This window comes from Hyperoodon ampullatus, assembly GCF_949752795.1.
Source record: "Hyperoodon ampullatus genome assembly, chromosome: 15".
Classification (NCBI taxonomy): Eukaryota; Metazoa; Chordata; class Mammalia; order Artiodactyla; family Ziphiidae; genus Hyperoodon; species Hyperoodon ampullatus.
Window position 1 is genome coordinate 16756588 of NC_136928.1, and position 18422 is coordinate 16775009.

At 40.2% G+C, this 18422-nt stretch overlaps 1 long non-coding RNA gene across 1 annotated transcript; it reads left to right on the top strand.

The window, feature by feature from the left end:
• The first annotated feature begins 5751 nt into the window (after positions 1-5751).
• Positions 5752-9568, top strand: LOC307063998. The gene is made up of 3 exons (XR_013811268.1): positions 5752-5797; positions 5932-6069; positions 7383-9568. It is a non-coding gene; the product is annotated as an uncharacterized lncRNA (long non-coding RNA).
• The last annotated feature ends 8854 nt before the right edge of the window (positions 9569-18422 follow it).

Consider the following 18422-nt stretch of genomic DNA (forward strand, 5'->3'; position numbering starts at 1 on the left):
TTCGAGTGGGCTGTGAGGACGCAAATCCTCTAGAGAGCCAGGCTCTGCCTTCTGAGCACTTCTCTCCTAAGGCTGCTCATCATTCAGGTGATGGCAGGCATATACAGCCGACTTGGGCCACACTGTCACAGAAAGCCTTATCAGAATCTCTTCTTCTTCATACACTCGTGTGTCTGTTACTTGGTTATTGCCTTCGGTACTCCACTGATGTGAACCACAGTCGCCAGGGGATCGAGGACACTAGTGACCCATCTTGCTCTGTGGCATCAGTCCACAGCTTGAGGGTAAGGGACGAGGCCAAATGAAGGTCAAGAAGGAAGGATGGAGTTTGAAGAGAAGACCTGAGTTAAGGGTGTCTTCTCAAGTCTTGATGACTGAAATGTAGCTCCAGTACCTGAAGTCCTGCTTGTTCTCAAGGCTGACCACGGGGCTGGGTTCACTCAGTGAAGGAACCGTATACACGTAGTATTGCCTTGCTTGCTCACACTTGCCCTCCTCTGATACACACTCTGCAAGACTGATCTTCCCATGAAACAACTTTCCTCCTGCCACTGTCATCTCATGAACATTTGCTTCCCCTTCCTAGTGTCCCCCTAGAATGCCATTGCAGCCAATTCATAATTTGATAATCATGCTTCTTACCACAGTCTCAGCAACTTCTGATAAATTTTATTCACTTTATTCCATAGTCTTCACACATCAATAATCTTCCTTAACTTCCTAGCTGCAGGTTAACCCATTCGGAATCATTTCTTTTTCTTTCTCTTCTTTGGCAAATCTTTACTATCTTTTAAGGTCTTTTTCTTGTCTCTCTACCATCCTGCCTTCCTGAACTTCTTTTTTTTCCGTTTAAGTAACCTTTCAATCTCCTTCCCCAACTTCCTCATAAACATTTAGAGTTTATTCCTCACACGTTAGACAGCCGTTTATGAATGGCCAGGCATAATGGACTCAGAATGAGTTGGCACCCCCGAGGTACCTGTCTTGCTGGGGAGCCACAGGTGAAGGGCTGGCTGCTGGACACATGTTTGCATGGAGTCAGGCTGAGTGGCCCCGGGGTGTTTGCTCTGCACTTGTGTGTGTTTTTCGCTAGTTGGTTTCCTTGTCCAGCCACCTGTGACCTCCCACCATCCAGCCCAGGCAATCCTTCTCATCACAGGGGTAGGATGTTTGTCTCATTTTCCATCACATGCTTTCCGCAAAGTTTGGTTGTGAGTTGTTCCCATTCCAAAGACCTTTCCTCTTTGAAGAGAAAAGAGAAAATCTTTTCTCTCCTTTTCTCTCACTGCATTTCTGCTCTATTATCTCCTCTGTCCAGAATGGCCCCCTGACTCAAATGGGTGTAGATCCGAAGATGGCAAGAAATGCCAGCAATTCTGAAATAATAATACGGATGTATCAGGAAAACTTGAAAACCTTTATCCCGCCACATGAAAAAAAATTGCACTTCCAGTGTATTCAGAGTCTCAGTGTAGAAACACAAATGATGTAGAAATTGAATTACACTCAAGTTTTCCTTTCCTCCTTTCCTGATTTATTCTAATCCTCAAAGTTAACATGATAAACTCTTTGTTGTGTAAAGTTTCAGACATTTTCTACCCATGCACACTTTTCTTTTTTTCACATAAGAGTGTGACCTAGGTCACTTTCAACATGCTGTGATTCTGTGATTCACTGTCTCCCACCGAGTCATCCACTGATAAAGTCATCTGTTTCATGGAGAAATATTTCCAATAGCTAATAGCCAATGTCTGTGGAGTGCTTACTCTGTGTCGGTTTCTTCTAACTACTTTACAGTTAATTTGTACAACATACCCATGGACTAGGTACAATTATAAACCCCAAGGGACAGATAAGTGCAGATAAGTACAAATAAATACAGAGGCCAAGTGACTTGCCCAAGACACTGGAGCAAATCAAAATCCATGCCTCTGTAATCATTTTGCTCTATTGCCTCTGTCTGGGAAGCTTGATGATTTTGCAACTAAAACCTTAAATATCCTGTTCCATTTTTATATCTCTGACACAAGCGTGGGACTGTGCTACAGGGTAACTAACCTGACTACTTTTGAAAACCCTTATGCACCTGGATGAAAGTAAGCCAGGGACTGCAAGCTATAGATTTAAGGTTTCCTACCAACTTTTAAAAATAGCTTCTTGAATGCAATTTATGTAATGTCAAGTCTAGGATGTAGTCCAAATAGTAACAGAAAAATGGAGATATGTAGAAAAATACTTAAAGTTGACAAGTATTGGGGGTGTAGTATTTTTGGGGCCAGCGTGTGGACCACAGGAAAACTTGCTGTTTCCATCCCAAAGGGAAGAGCCCTACGTTGCAACTGCCAAGGTCCCTGGGGCAGCAAGTGGGCTCACTGCTTAGTAAAGAAGCATCCTCAGTTTGATAGAATCATATGGGAGCCTTGCATTTGGTTAGCAGTTCTACATTCTTGAGGTACTAATATTTTCAGGGTGTGGGAGGGTATCAAGCTCTGAAAATACCCTTGGGGAGATTTGCTTATTAAGTTTGGCTTTTTCAATCTCTCTAATACTTCTTTACTAAACACCAGGTGGTTTCCTTCGCTTGTCAGAATCATGTTGTTTTTTCCTTGTCGAATGAACTTCCAAATACTTTTGGATGAGCTATTAAGTTTGGAAAAAAATATACATCTCTTTATAATAAGGAAGATAATTACAATGACAAGTAGAAAAGACTCTAAAATGGAGAATATACGCCATTACAGGCAATTAATGGGTGTGCGAAGCTCGGGCTCACTGTCCAGGACATAGAAATAAAAGCTGAGCATCCTTGAGGCATCTCTTGGATCTCTATAAGCCTCCATCATTTCTGATGAGTAGGGTTGACAGATAAAATATGGGCTGTTCAGTTAAATATGAATGTCAGAAAAACAACGAGTACATTTTTAAGATAAGTATGCCCCAAATAGTACATAGGATCTACTTATACTAAAAGTGATGACTTACTATTCATGTGAAGTTCAAGTTTAACTGGGTGTCCTGTATTTTTATTTATTAAAGGTGACAGCCCTACTGATGATTCACAATGGAGGCAGTTGAGGAGCGGTACATGCTGGCTCTCGGACAGTCAGAAATTGCTTCAGCAGATCCAGGTACAGTATGAAATTCTTTTTGGATGTAGCTCAGAAGCCATGGCTAGCCCTTGACTGCAAGTACTGCCTCGGGTTTCCCTGAGGTGGGGTAAACCGTCCTCTTAATGGCCTTTTGGTAAGTCTGGAAGACCATATCCAAGGGGAGCCCCAAAGTCAGTTTCATCCTCACAACCATGTCTCCAATTCCTGGAATTGGCTGCATGTGACTCACAAGAGCTGAGGTTTGTGAAAATTGGGAGTGTCATAGCTTGAACCCTTTGTAGGTAAAGTTTTGCTGTTCTGAGAGTTTTAACAGGAGCAATGTGAAAGACTCCAGGTACCCAGGTAGATAGAAATAATCCTCTTATACTTCTGTGTATGTGACAAGTCTCTAGTAGCTCACAGAGCAAATATCTGGTCTTAGAAAGACTGATCCAAGCTTGGATGTTTCTGGTGACAAGACAAGGTCGTGAGTTTGAAGTTCACCTTTTATGGTTGAGGAGACAATAAGGTTGTCAGAAGGGTAATCATGGAGGAGACGTTGGCTTCATCCATTGTGCAGGCTTGTATATTTGGTTCTATGTAGATTGTGTTTCAAAGGTGGAGCTTGTTTACAATTATGAACATTCTCTGACATGCTTTTTGGACCTTCATTCCCAGAGCGAGAGCAGTGCCGAGGCTCTAGAAATGCCATGGATATTCTGAGCTGTCAATGGCCTTTCCCAGGTACTGTTCCCTTGGTGCTGCTCCTTGAAATGTGCAAAGGGATTATCATCTGTTTTGTGGCGGGTCCTAGCATTGTGAAAGGAAGCTGCAGCACCTGGCTCAGAGGATTTCGGATGTGGTTGGAGTAGATGGGCCAAATTTAGGTAACTGGTGTTACTATAGACAAGGAGAACAAATTATTGGAAGTGGAGTTGTCTGGGATGGGAATGATGCTGCAATTTCACAAATGCTCCAGGACCAAGGAAGACAACCAGAAGTACTGGGATTATTTTAGGTTGCAGGTAAGAGACAGAGGGATGGACTATAGATTGAGCTCATACAGCTGGTCAGTGTGTTGTTCATTGTTTCATTCATTCATTCATTCATCCAACACGTATTTACTGAGTTACTATCATGTGTCAGTTAGTCTGTTAGGTTTTGTGATACGATAGTGAAGGAAACAACTTCTCAGTCTTTAAGGAGTGTATAGTTCAGTCAGAGAGACTGATAAAGAAATAGGTAATTACAACATAGGAAATAAGTCATTTGATAGAGGAAGTAGGTGTTTGTGGTTGTAAACAGGAGGGTAAATGTAACTAAGTCCAGTTGTGGCGGTAGGGAATGGGAGACCCAGAGGGACTTCTTGAACGAAGTGATAGTGGAGATCAGCAGGGTGAGTAGCAATTTTCCAGGACCTTCCCAGGCAAAGATGGAAGGAAGGAAGAAAGTTTCAGGCAGAGGGACCACTCTGTACAAAATCCTTAAGATAAAGAGAATATTTTATGTTCTTCAGCATGGCTGGGGCATGAACTCTGAGAAAGGGGGTTGATAGGAGATATGGCTGTAAAGAGAGCCATGGCTCTGTCATTTAGACTTTGTTCTGTAAGCAATGGGGATTCATTGAAGGTGAAGGCAGAGGAGTGACTCCATCAGACTGTGTCCTAGATCACTTAGGTGACTGTGTATAGGGTGGGTTTAACTGAGCATCAGTGTGGACAGTAAGCTCACATTTTTCTGTGTGGGACCAGTGTCACACATGGGACTATGTAGGGCACCAGATTCAGTGGGGCAATGAATGTTTTTTGGTTTTTTCCTCCTTTTTTATATGAGGCTAGGCAGATGATGCCATGCCTTCGTTCCATTAAGAGCAATGTGAAATCAGTGAAATCTCCTAAGATTCTGCAAGGCAGATTTTTCTTTGTATTATTTTAAATTCCCTCAAGACCTGAAAGGGCCATTGCTGTAGGAAAGGGGTCTGGTACATGTAACACCTGGATGGAAATAACAGCTTATGGGAAAACATGGAATTTGAGGAATTCTGGGGCAGGATGCTGGAAGTAGATGACCGCAAAAGGCCTTTCCAAGTCACAGCCTTATAGCTCCTGGTCCTCTTTACCTTCTCCTCTTCCTGACCCCAACCTCATGAGGATGAAAGTGTACTCTAGAGACCTTTGATCAAATCCTGCCCACAACAGTCTGTGGTTTGAAAGTTACAAAATTCCCTGAGAATTGGTAAGCTGTCTATCTTCCTCATTAGTCATTTAGTACCATTTATAATTTCCAAACAGCTACTGTTTATAGAGCCCTTGCTTTCCATTTCTGAGTGTGTTTTATCATTATTCTTTTTGATGTTGGAAATGTAATCTTTAACAAACCACCAATTAACCATGAAATGTCACTGCAGCAAAACATCAGTATTCTCCATGGGGTTTGTTGTACTTGGATTTGAGCTTCATTGTTCATTCTTGGACTGTCTTCCTAGTTTGTGGCTTATTTGGATTCGCATTTCTTCTTTTTGTTGATTACTTGAAAGCTTTTGTGTAGAAATTAAGCTGGTAAAATAACATAGAAGGCTTTTCCCTTATGATAGTCCCTTTCTTTTGATACCAGTAATTAAAAGTGTGCTGTGATAGCATTAGAGGACTTAAAGTTTGAAGGTTTTAAGAATGGCTTGGAGACTCAGGAGTGAAAAGGGACTAATACAAGTGAGTATGAATTACTATTTTGCTGAAAATACTATTTAAAAGAGATTAGAATTCAGGTTTATTGAAGAAAATGGTTATATTTGAGCTATTTGAAGTTCTAACAGTCAGATATTCTTTGAAAATCTATTTTAAAGTTCTAACTGGTGATCGTAGAATAAAATTGCCACTTGATGGAATGTGGAATGTGAAGAGGTGAAAGAAAAGTCAGACTGGAATGATGCTACAAAAAAAGAAACTTCCCATCATGACCAGGCGGAGCGAATGGAAATCAGGTGGGAAAGGACATAGAAGCAGAGATGGCTTTGTGATTCCTGGAGCCTGCAGCTCTTTGAAAGTGCTACCCACCATGGGGCAGGTGCAGGGCACCAAATGAGAGCCTCTCGTAAAAGTCCACGCGGCAGAGGTGGCCGGGGCACCAGGTGGGAAGTCTCTCCACGTGTGGTACACAGGCTGGAATTTCAAAGATATGACGACACAGGTCTTTCTCTGAAAGGGGCGGACTGTGACGTTTTTTAGATAGAATTTCCAGAGCTAATGACATACTCAAGCTAAAGAAAATACATCTGTCCATCTAGGGACACTGAAAACAGTGGGAGGCAGAAAGAGAAACTATTTTGGCAACTGAGAGACCTGGGCTGGTGTCTGTTACTTCAGTAAATTACTTAATGCCTTTGAGTCCAGCTTCCTCATCTATAAACTGGTGATGTACTAATAAGATTGTTGTGGGCATTAAATGAGATCATGGACGTTGGGCCATTGGTACAGTACCTGGCACATAAGAACTGTTTAATAAATGGAAACCAGCACTCATTATTCAAATGATAAGAATAGTGCATCTCAGGCTCTTGTTGAGAGAGGTTTCTTATTATCTATTCTAATTGCTAAGATGCCTTGTGAAGCCCTCTGAATTTGCATTTGCCAGTTGCCTGCTATTGGCAATTTGTTCAATGTCCCTCCTATATTTCTTAGCCCCTACCATTTTGTGCATGTGGCAAACTTTCAATTGCCATTATTTGGCATTTTCCAGCCCAGGAACTTCTGAAGCTGTTGAAGTCTGCGCTGCCTGTGTAGATGGCAGGAAGGAAGTGAGGGGAATTAATAGCTTCCCAGCAGCAGTCCTCAACCAAGGACTGATGGGAGTGGGTATCTAAATGCCCCAGCTCCCTGGCCCTTCAAGTTGGAAGCTTGTGTTTCCCAGAGTTTCTCTGTGGATTACCTCCACTTTTCCACACTATTACCTGGCTATAACACAGTATTTAATGCTTGCCTTCTCTTCCCTATCTCACTTTCCTATTGGAGTTTCTTCCATTTCTCATATTAACTATTTGAACTGGAATGTTTATGACTGGGTTTGATTCTGGGAGAACCCATAGGAAGTCATTTTCTTGAGAGAAAACAGTTGTCAAGTTGCCTTCTATGAAAAGATATTAAATAATAGAAAAACTTAAGCTTTCTTTATGGTTGATTCATTTTTCCCTATGCACATTAATTGGCTACAGTATTGTTTAAATAATGATATAATATAGAAGTGATACAAAAAGCAAAAGGACACTGCTGATTTTAGAATATTTGTTTTCATGTTAAGCATCTAAGACACATCAGTTATGTGAAATGAAAACATGATGACCCAAAACCTATGGGATGCAGCAACTGCAGTTCTAAGAGGGAAGTTTAGAGCAATACAGTCCTACCTCAAGAAACAGGAAAAATCTCAAATAAACAACCTAACCTTACACCTAAAGCAATTAGAGAAAGAAAAACAAAGAAGACCCAAAGTTAGCAAAAGGAAAGAAATCATTAAGATCACATCAGAAATAAACAAAAAAGAAATGACGGAAACAGTAGCAAAGATCAGTAAAACTAAAAGGTGGTTCTTTGAGAAGAGAAGCAAAATTGATAAACCATTAGTCAGACTCATCAGGAAAAAAAGGGAGAAGATGCAAATCAACAGTTAGAAATGAAGAAGGAGAAGTAACAACTGACACTGCAGAAATACAAAGGATCATGAGAGATGACTACAAGCAACTCTATGCCAATAAAATGGACAACCTGGAAGAAATGGACAAATTATTAGAAAAGCATAACCTTCCGAGACCGAACCAGGAAGGAATAGAAAATATAAACAGACCAATCACAAGTGCTGAAATTGAGACTGTGATTAAAAATCTTGCAAGAAACAAAAGCCCAGGACCAGATGGCTTCACAGGCAAATTCTATCCAACATTTAGAGAAGAGCTAACACGTCTCCTTCTCAAGCTCTTCCAAAATGTAGCAGAAGGAGCAACACTCCCAAACTCATTCTGCAAGGCCACCATCACCCTGATACCAAAACCAGACAAATATGTCACATTGATAGAAAACTACAGGCCAATATCATTGATGAACAGAGATGAAAAAATCCTCAACAAAATACTAGCAAACAGAATCCAGCAGCACATTAAAAGGATCATACACCACGATCAAGTGGGGTTTATCCCAGGATGCAAGGATTCTTCAGTATAAGCAAATCAATCAATGTGATAAACCATATTAACAAATTGAAGGAGTAAAACAATATGATCATCTCAATAGATGCAGAAAAAGCTTTTGACAAAATTCAACACCCATTTATGATAAAAAGCATCCAGAAACTAGGCATAGAGGGAACTTACCTCAATATAATAAAGGCCATGTATGACAAACCCATAGCTAACATCGTTCTCAATGGTGAGAAACTGAAACCCTTTCCTCTAAGATCAGGAACAAGACAAGGTTGTCCACTCTCACCACTATTATTCAACATAGTTTTGGAAGTTTTAGCCGCAGCAATCAGAGGAGAAAAAGAAATAAAAGGAATCCAAATTGGAAAAGAAGAAGTAAAGCTGTCACTGTTTGCAGATGACATGCTACTTTACATAGAGAATCCTAAAGATGCTACCAGAAAACTACTAGAGCTAATCAATGAATTTGGTAAAGTAGCAGGATACAAAATGCGCAGAAACCTCTTGCATTCCTGTACACTAATGATGAAAAATCTGAAAGAGAAATGAAGGAAACACTCCTATTTACCATTGCAACAAAAAGAATAAAATACCTAGGAATAAACCTACCTAAGGAGACAAAAGACCTGTATGCAGAAAAGTGTAAGACACTGATGAAAGAAATGAAAGATGATTCAAATAGATGGAGAGGACTACCATGTTCTTGGATTGGAAGAATCAACATTGTGAAAATGACTATACGACCCAAAGCAATCTACAGATTCAGTGCAATTCCCATCAAACTAGCAATGGCATTTTTCACAGAACTAGAACAAAAATTTTCACAATTTGTACGGAAACACAAAAGACCCTGAATAGCCAAAGCAATGTTGAGAAAGAAAAACGAGCTGGAGGAATCAGGCTCCCAGACTTCATACTATACTACAAAGCTACAGTAATCAAGACAGTATGGTACTGGCACAAAAACAGAAATATAGATCAGTGGAACAGGACAGAAAGCGCGGAGATAAAGCCACGCACATATGGTCACCTTATTTCTGATAAAGGAGGCAAGAATACACAATGGAAAAAAGAGAGCCTCTTCTATAAGTGGTGCTGAGAAAACTGGACAGCTACATGTTAAAGAATGAAATGAGAACACTCCCTAACACCATACGAAAAATAAAGTCAAAATGGATTAATGACCTAAATATACAGCCAGACACTATAAAACTCTTCAAGGACAACATAGGCAGAACAGTCTATGACATAAATCACAGCAAGATCCTTTTTGACCCACCTCCTAGAGAAATGGAAATAAAAATAAACAAATGGGACCTAATGAAATGTAAAAGCTTTTGCACATCAAAAGAAAACCTAAACAAGATGAAAAGACCACCCTCAGAATGGGAGAAAATATTTGCAAACAAAGCAACTGACAAAGGATCAATCTCCAAAATTCACAAACATCTCTTGCAACTCAATATCAAAAAAACAAAGAACCCAATCCACAAATGGGCAGAAGGCCTAAATAGACATTTCTCCAAAGAAGATATAGAGATTGCCAACAAACACATGAAAGAATGCTCAACATCACTAATCATTCGAGAAATGCAAATCAAAGCTACAATGAGGTATCACCTCACACCAGTCAGAATGGCCATCATCAAAAAATCTACAAACCGTAAATGCTGCAGAGGCTGTGGAGAAAAGGGAAGCCTCTTGCACTGTTGTTGGGAATGTAAATTGATACAGCCACTATGGAGGTCAGTATGGAGGTTCCTTAAAAAACTAAAAATAGAGCTACCATATGACTCAGCAATCCCACTACTGGGCATATACCCTGAGAAAACCATACTTCAAAAAGAGTCATGTGCCACAATGTTCATTGCAGCTCTATTTACAACAGCCAGGGTATGGAAGCAACCTATGTGTCCATCGATAGATGAATGGATAAAGAAGATGTGGCACATATATACAATGGAATATTACTCAGCCATAAAAAGAAACAAAATTGAGTTATTTGTAGTGAGGTGAATGGAGCTAGAGACTGCTATACAGAGTGAAGTAAGTCTGAAAGAGAAAAATAAATACCCTATGCTAACACGTATATATGGTATCTAAAAAAAAAAAAAGGTTCTGAAGAACCTAGGGGCAGGATAGGAATAAAGACACAGATGTAGAAAATGGACTTGAGGACACGGGGAGTGGGAAGGGTAAGCTGGGATGAAGTGAGAGAGTGGCATGGACGTATATACACTACGAAATGTGAAATAGATAGCTAGTGGGAAGCAGCCGCATAGCACAGGGAGATCAGCTCAGTGCTTTGTTACCACCTAGAGGGGTGGGATAGGGAGGGTGGGAGGGAGACACAAGAGGGAGGAGATATGGTGATATATGTATATATATAGCTGATTCACTTTTTAGTAAAGCATGAACTAACACACCATTTTAAAGTAAGTATAACCCAATAAAGATGTTAAAAAAGAAAAGAAAAGAAAAGATTGAATCTGACCAGAACCCATGTGTAATCACAGCTCGGCATTTAACAACTGGTTTAATTCCTTATCATAAATATACAACCAGGCCAGAGGCATCCAATATTTATAATAAATATCAGTGACATGATAGTATCATCATGAGACCTCTGTGTATTCTTTCTGATTCAGATGAAACCCAAATTTTCTGTCTCCCCACAAAACTTACTTTTTCTATTTTCATGCATTGACTGCATAATTGATTTTGGAGAGCTGTTCCATCTGTGTTTTGAGTTGGGCTGAAGTAAGCAGTCTCCCTCTCAGTGGGTATGCCTACTCATAACTCGGACAAAATACAGCATGGAATACACATTGGATGTTTTGGTTTTATCTATCAGGTTGATTTACAAATGATGCCAGCGGTTGTATCGTCAAAATAGCAGCTTTCAAACTTTTTTTCCCCCCAGTGATTGATTCCTTTTACAAATATAATTTTCTCTAGAACTCCAAAGTATAAAGTATATTATGAAAATACTGATTTGACAGGCAGGTAGCTGAAAATGGTAATGGACTGCTGTGTGCTCTCAGGACACTCTGCAGTTATTATTTACCCAGAAACCCATGGGAGGTATAGTAAGAAATCCCATTTCAAAATTGCATCACCAACAATGCCTAACTACTGCTTGTATTTTTTTTTTAATTTTTATATTTTGCGGTACGCAGGCCTCTCACTGCTGTGGCCTCTCCCTTTGCGGAGCACAGGCTCCGGACGCGCAGGCTCAGCGGCCATGGCTCACGGGCCTAGCCGCTCTGCGGCATGTGGGATCTTCCCAGACCGGGGCACAAACGCGCATCCCCTGCATCGGCAGGCGGAGTCTCAACCACTGCGCCACCAGGGAAGCCCTTGTATTTCTTATCATAAGCATCAAAGTCAGGGAAGAAGCACACAAAACTTCTAATAAGTGCTAAAAGATGTATAACTAAGTAATATTAAAACATTATCTGTTAGAAATTAGTTATTGAGTAATTGACTATTATGTGATAAGACTGGGTTCCAGGTAGATGAGTCTGAATTTTACATGGTATAGAAATTGGAGGGGCATGTTATTGTAGAAGTGGGTTACTGATATGGGAAAACGGAATTCTCTTATTATATAAATCTTAGAGAAGGGACAGTTTACCGTGATAAACTTAAATGATATGTACTTAGCCAATTGTACCAATAGGCCAGTCTGTGCGATGTTCAAGGAACATGGATTTTCCATTCTCTGAGGTCCTATCCAGTTGCATGAAACCCAGAATGGTGTCTCATCTAACCCTTTATGATCCTGAAAACTGTTTGTCACCCTGAAAATCCAGCATGATTCCCCAACATGATTGCAAAATCTGCCATTAATCAAGCAGCCCTTGTAACCTGGCTCTAGCAGTTTCTCACTATACCACTAGCACCATCTTGCCTCATTGCCCAAAGGTTGCATGATAAGACTAGGTACTGCACATGCCCAATATGGACTGGTTTAGCATATAGGCTTTGACAAAGGCTTTCACAGACATGAGGACTTGATTACACATCTTTAGAAATGAGAGCAAACCAGGTACTGCTGTTTTTAAAAAAATGACCAGGGCCAATCTACACACTTACTAATAAATAACATATTTAAAGTAAGGTCATTTATATACACAAATTTGGTAGGAGTCTTAACACTGAGATTTGCAGACAAGAATGAGTTAACCAGACATGCCTTGCAAGGGGGTTCACCAAAATGTGTTAAAACCTAATATATATCACTTGTGAGTCAGTGACTCCTAGAATATTCCCACAGTGTTAAAATATACATTAAAAATAAAAAATTTGGACTAAATTATTTGTGACACCTGAAACAACTATGCAGAATTTTAGGGCTTCTAGAAACATAGCTTAAAAATAAATCCTAAAATGAGGTCCCTGGCTTGGAGAATTTGGATTATTGCCGTTTTACCAATGGAGAAAAAGCAAACAAATCAAAAAATGACTTAGGCATGATTACATAGTAACTCAATGGCAGGGCTGAAGAGTGGAACTCAGGGTTTCTGTGCTGAAATCCAGGAATCCAATGAGCTAAACTTCCAGTAAGTAGAGTATAGCACTGAAGTTCCAGACGACAGCTATATCATTGAGTTTGGTGTAAAATAAAATTCATTTCATTCAAGTGAGAACTGTTAGTTGCTCAAAAATAATATTGGGATATAACTTCCTATTACTTTGACTTTGCTCCTAATCCATGCCTGATGGCTTGGTAATGATAAAAAATCAAAAGTGTAAAGTTATGTGCAGGAATACTCATTAGACTTGGAGGACAGAACCAGTAATGGGAAGGAATTGTAGGCTACTGTCTTAGGCTGTGAAGTCATTCATAATAAGTTTCTTATTAGCTTTTGGGCCACCATGTTGTCCTGAATATCAAGCGTTAATCAACTCAGCTTGTAGACTGTAAAGTGTCTATAGGAAACAGAGTGTCATTTGATTTTCCCTAAAGTGATGCTGAAGCACATTGGCAATAGATTAACATTTTAAAGGACCATCATTTAAAGAAATGCTTTTCCTCAAAGAGTGAAATTCAGAGCAACCTATTCTAGCCTTAAAGTTCGGATGGCTCTTTGTTTGCATCCAACTTCATTCTGATGGGAAATTTTGGACAGTCCCTTCCCTCATTGTGGAGAGTCAGGGGGAGCTCACATAAGGTGCTTGCCTTGAAAATGCATGATGAAGTTTGAGTAGTGAAGGAAGATGTAGGGGTGAGTATTCACTAAAGGCATTTAGTTTTCTCATTCAGAAGATAAGTTCAGATTTTCCCAAAAGGTAGGAAAAGATCTAGAAATGGAAGACAAAGCTGAGAGTAGAAGTAGGACAATGTGAGATCAGGTGGGCATGGAGCATGGAAGGATCTCTTTTTCTCTTTGTTGATTTTCAACTGGTTTATTGGCTTTATTGGTGTATTAGTTTTGGAGAGAAGGTGTGAACGTAGGCTTTGTGTATGTACAATCTTCTCGTTTCCTTTTACTGAGAATCTCTGGTACAGGGTGGGATTAGGCTCAGTGATAGTGGGTATGAGTCAGCAAAGGAACAGATCTCAAGAAATAGTTCAATTGAAGAATTTTAATAACGAACTAATAATTTCATAAGAAGATAGGGCATGTTTCAGCCCACAAAGGGAATATTTTATTGAAAAATACACTCTCTCCATAGTATGTGCTTGTACCCACTGGGGTAATTCTGGGAGTTAGATAATGCTTTGAAGTTAGTTGGGTGGTTTGAAGGTTTCTACCACTCTGTTCCTGAAAAGGTGTTTTTCATCTTTCTTGTTGATAATAATGCTTACAGGCTTTGTAGAGTAGATACAGTGATGCAGAATAAACTCAATAGATAGAACAAATAGGTAGCTAAAATACCTCTCAATGGAAGGGGACCAAATGCATTGTGAATAACCAAGTGTTCATTTTATTCCAAGGAGGGGGTTGGGTAAATGACCCTGGTTCTGTGCCAGATGTTGTTTAACAACTGGAGCTAGTGGCGATGGAGTCTTGCTGTGTCACTTCAGAAAGGACGTGTTGACTACCATTGTCAGTCTCTCTGGTGGCAGTCTTTGTCGTCATTCGCCACAGCCGAGAAGGCAGGCGTCTCACACAAAGTTGTTTAGTTGACAGATGTTTCTTGCATGGAAGCTCCGAGTTAGCTACCTTTGTAGAGTTTCCTATCCAGCTCAAGCTGGGACTACAGGAACCATTCAGCAAATGAACACTGACTCTACCAGCTGTTGCATCTACAGCACACGGAGGCTTTTCAGCTTGTCTGAAGCCTGGTGCAATTTGTCTGCACAGGTGCTGCAGGTGGAAAGGTATTAGACTTTCATTAACGCTGGCATTTCACTAGAGGCATTCAAGCCTCCCAGAGCTGGAAAGGGTTGCACTCTTAAATGTTAGGATTCAAAGGACATTCAGATCTTAAGGAGAGAAGCAGGGACATGTAGGCAATGGCCCTCTTTGTTTATAATGTCTCCTTGGTTTCTGAACTCATTCAGTGTTTTGTCCTCCCCTGCCGCTCTGGATGCTGCCGTGCCAGATTCATTAACTGATTAACCCCCCTTTTCATTTTCATGTGAAATGATTCTAACGTTTAAGTAATGAACCCTGGTCTCACTGGTGTGCTGCTGACCTTGGGCTTGTTTTGAATTTGCTAGCTGGCTGCAGCTTACTCTTCAAGCCTTGCCTAAAGTTATCATTCTGTGATGAGATATGAAGAAAATCGGTTAGAAATGGTCCAAAAGACTGAACCAATACAGGAATGGATGATTTTTTTCACCCAAACAGAGATGGAAGAGAGGGAAGTAGGATAACTGCATCTTGGTGGGACATGGCATGTCTGAAGTGAGTGGGAAAGGGAGACGAATATGGAAATTCTTTAGCCCTTGCAGTAGAGAGTGGGGGTAGAGGGATAGCTTTAAGTTCCCTTTAGTTTATTTAAGAAATGATTTTATCCTCACATCTGAATGGTCTGAGTACAAATCCAAGTTAATTACAGTGGAACCCGTTGGACTCCTGATGTTATGGTGGGAGTCCTATACCTGCTTTATGAGTTGGCTGCATAAGATGGGTCTTTGATTCTAGTCTGTGTTTCTGTTAGAAAGGATGTTAGGATAGTGACGTATCTTAGGGGTATCAGTGCATTGTGCTGTGATACTCCTTCTTTTCTTTCCTTCTCTCCCCACCTTCTTCCTTCTCCTCAGAACATATAGAAGCCAGAAATTTCCTAACCTCTTTTTACCTTCAATTTTTAAAACATTGACCATGTCCCTGGCTCTGTGCCAGGTAATGTTGAGTCATTACCCCATTTAATATCGTCAGCAAGCAGCAGAAGTAAGCATTGTCAGCACCATGTTACAGACAGAAAATTGAGGCTCAGAGAGGTAACGACACTAATGTCAGGTCATGTAACTAATAAGTGATAAGGCTGAGATTCAGATCCATATCTCACTACAAAAGCCGCCTTTCCCCCACATGACTGATGTGCATTGACTTTCAATCCATGTTTTCTTTAAAAAACTTTGGAGAGAGACCAAGTCCTTGACTTGGGTTAGAAAGGTGTTTCATAGACCTGAATCTCAAAATGCTTAAATTACTGAAATAACAAACAGTAAGAAGTCCAGACCTTCTCCACATTTGGAATCGTTGTTCTTCCCATAGTCTTGTGTCTGTTTCGTCAAATATGAGTTGATTATGTTTCAATAAAAAAGGCCACTGAAACATAAAGCTGGGTGATTTAAAGTCATCTTTTGAGGCTTGACAGTCGGTGAATGTTTTATTCTCCTCTGTTGCTATGTCACAAGGACAGACGTAGATCTGATTATAAAATGCAATTGTGTTCCTCTCCGTATTCTACACAGAAAGTGTTATTAAGCCGTGGTGACCTTTACTCACAAGAAACGTGGTTGGCGAGTCACAGAAAGTGTGAGCAATTGCTCTCCCATGAAGCCCTGCTCCTGTGAATGGAGAGATGTCTTTTGGTAAAATGTAGCCATCTGGGAGGATGTAGGAAGGTTGAATACTGAGAAGTAAAGTGATGTGGGTCTTATGGATGGTTGTTGTGAAGTAGATCATTTGTCTAAATCCCAAACCCTGAAATGGCTATCTCTATGAAATGGAGCATAGCTTTTATGATATGAATATTCAGTGACCTGACATCAATAAAAAGAGGAATAAAAAGAAGAAAAGCACATAGGTCAATTACATTTTTCCCACCTGGAGAGGTCTTTGCCGCTGAAGCTTGGCATGTCTCTGGACGCAGAGCATCCTTCTGGTGTGTGCTTCAGGCATTGTGCGCAGGTGTCTGGTTGCCATTGTGCTGCCAGTGGGCTGGGGGGCCACTTGCTGGTGGAGCTCATTGGCAGCTCTTTGTGTATCTTCCTGCTCCCACGAAGCGTCATGTCTTTATCTTCTTCCTTCACTGCCTACCTCAGGCACAGCAGGGGGATTGGATCCTCTAGCACCACCATGAACTTGAGAGCTTTGCCTCTGCTCTTAAATCTTGCCAAAAGCTTAATTGACACGTTTTCTTGAAAATTCTTTTTTACGTTATAACTAAATCTTTTGGAGCTTTTTCCAGGTTACTTTGTTGGAGTTTTCTCTTACTTGCTGTGAATTTGCTCTTAGTTCTCAATTCGTGGAAGTATCAAATTTGGTCTGTCTTTTATTCATGGTTAATTTTACGTTATTCATTATCCATTGATATTTTAACTCCTTTAAGCATATTTAATGGTGGTACACGTCATGCCAAACACGTCTGAGTTTCTCAGATCCATCTGAAGCAGAGAGGATGAAAAAAAAATCAGAATCTTCACTTTTCCAGAGGAAGGGGGGCCAGACCTTCTAATATTGTAAAATGTGTGAAATCATTGCTGTCTCCAACCGCAAGATTGTTCCAGCATCCATGAGGCAATTTTATGTGTTTTTGGAATGAGATCCTTTAGTTTCTCTCTGTATTACATTTAGTGTCTGATAAACAATCCCTACTGCCTACACTTTTGTCCTGTTAGTAGTCTAAAGACTTCATTCTCACAAACTGTACCAGTTGACTTTTATCTCCCCTGTTATAATAAGTAGTTTGATGTCTGTTATAAGTAGCCTTGCCAGTAATGTTCGAGAATCATCAGGTTCACTAAAATCCCTTTGGGCTGAAATGTTTTCAGTATTCCTGCTCACCTCATTGTGTTCAACCAGCCCTTCTAAGCTTTCTTTAATGTTTCCATTGATTTCCTTCCTAAGTCACAGTCCCTATGACCAGTCCTGCCATTGCAGGTGCACTCAGAGTTCACCCTGGTGGATCACAGGTTCTCATGTCTATCAAATGAAGTGGGATGATATTGTAAAGAAGAAATACGTTAAGTCCGTATGGCTGGCATCTCATGAAATTCACTTGGCATGTGGGCTAACATGCTTTCATGATTTTATAGTCTTTGTTTTTAAAAAATGTTTGAAAACATTGTGGTAAAATATATATAACATGTAATTTACCATTTTAACCATTTTATAAAAAGGTATACACTTCAGTGGCATTCACACTGTTGTGCAACCATCACTACTATCCACTTCGAGGACTTTTTTCATCTCGTAAGATGGGAACCCGGTACTCATTAAACAATAACTCCTCTTTCCTCTCTTCCCCCAGCCCCCGGCAACTATCATTCTACTTTCTGTCTCTATGAATTTGACTATTCTAGGTATCGTATATAGGTGAGGTAATATACAGTATTTGTCCTTTTGTGACTGGCTTATTTCACTTCACATACTATCTTCAAGGTTCATCCATGTTGTAGCGTGTGTCAGAATTTCTTTCCTTTTTAAGGTTGCATAATATTTCACTCTAGGTGTATACCACATTTTCTTTATCCATGCATGCGTTGATGCACAGTTGGGTTGTTTCCTCCTTTTGGCTATTGTGAATACTACTGCTATGAATGTGGGTGGGCAAATATCTTTTCACATCCTTGCTTTCAATTCTTTTGGGTATATATCCAAAAGTGGAATTGTTGGATCAGATAGTAATCCTATTTTTAATTTTTTGAGGAACTGCCATACTACTTTCCACAGTGTTGCACTGTTTTATATTCTCACCAGCAGTGCACAAGAGTTCCGATTTCTCCGCATCTTCACCAA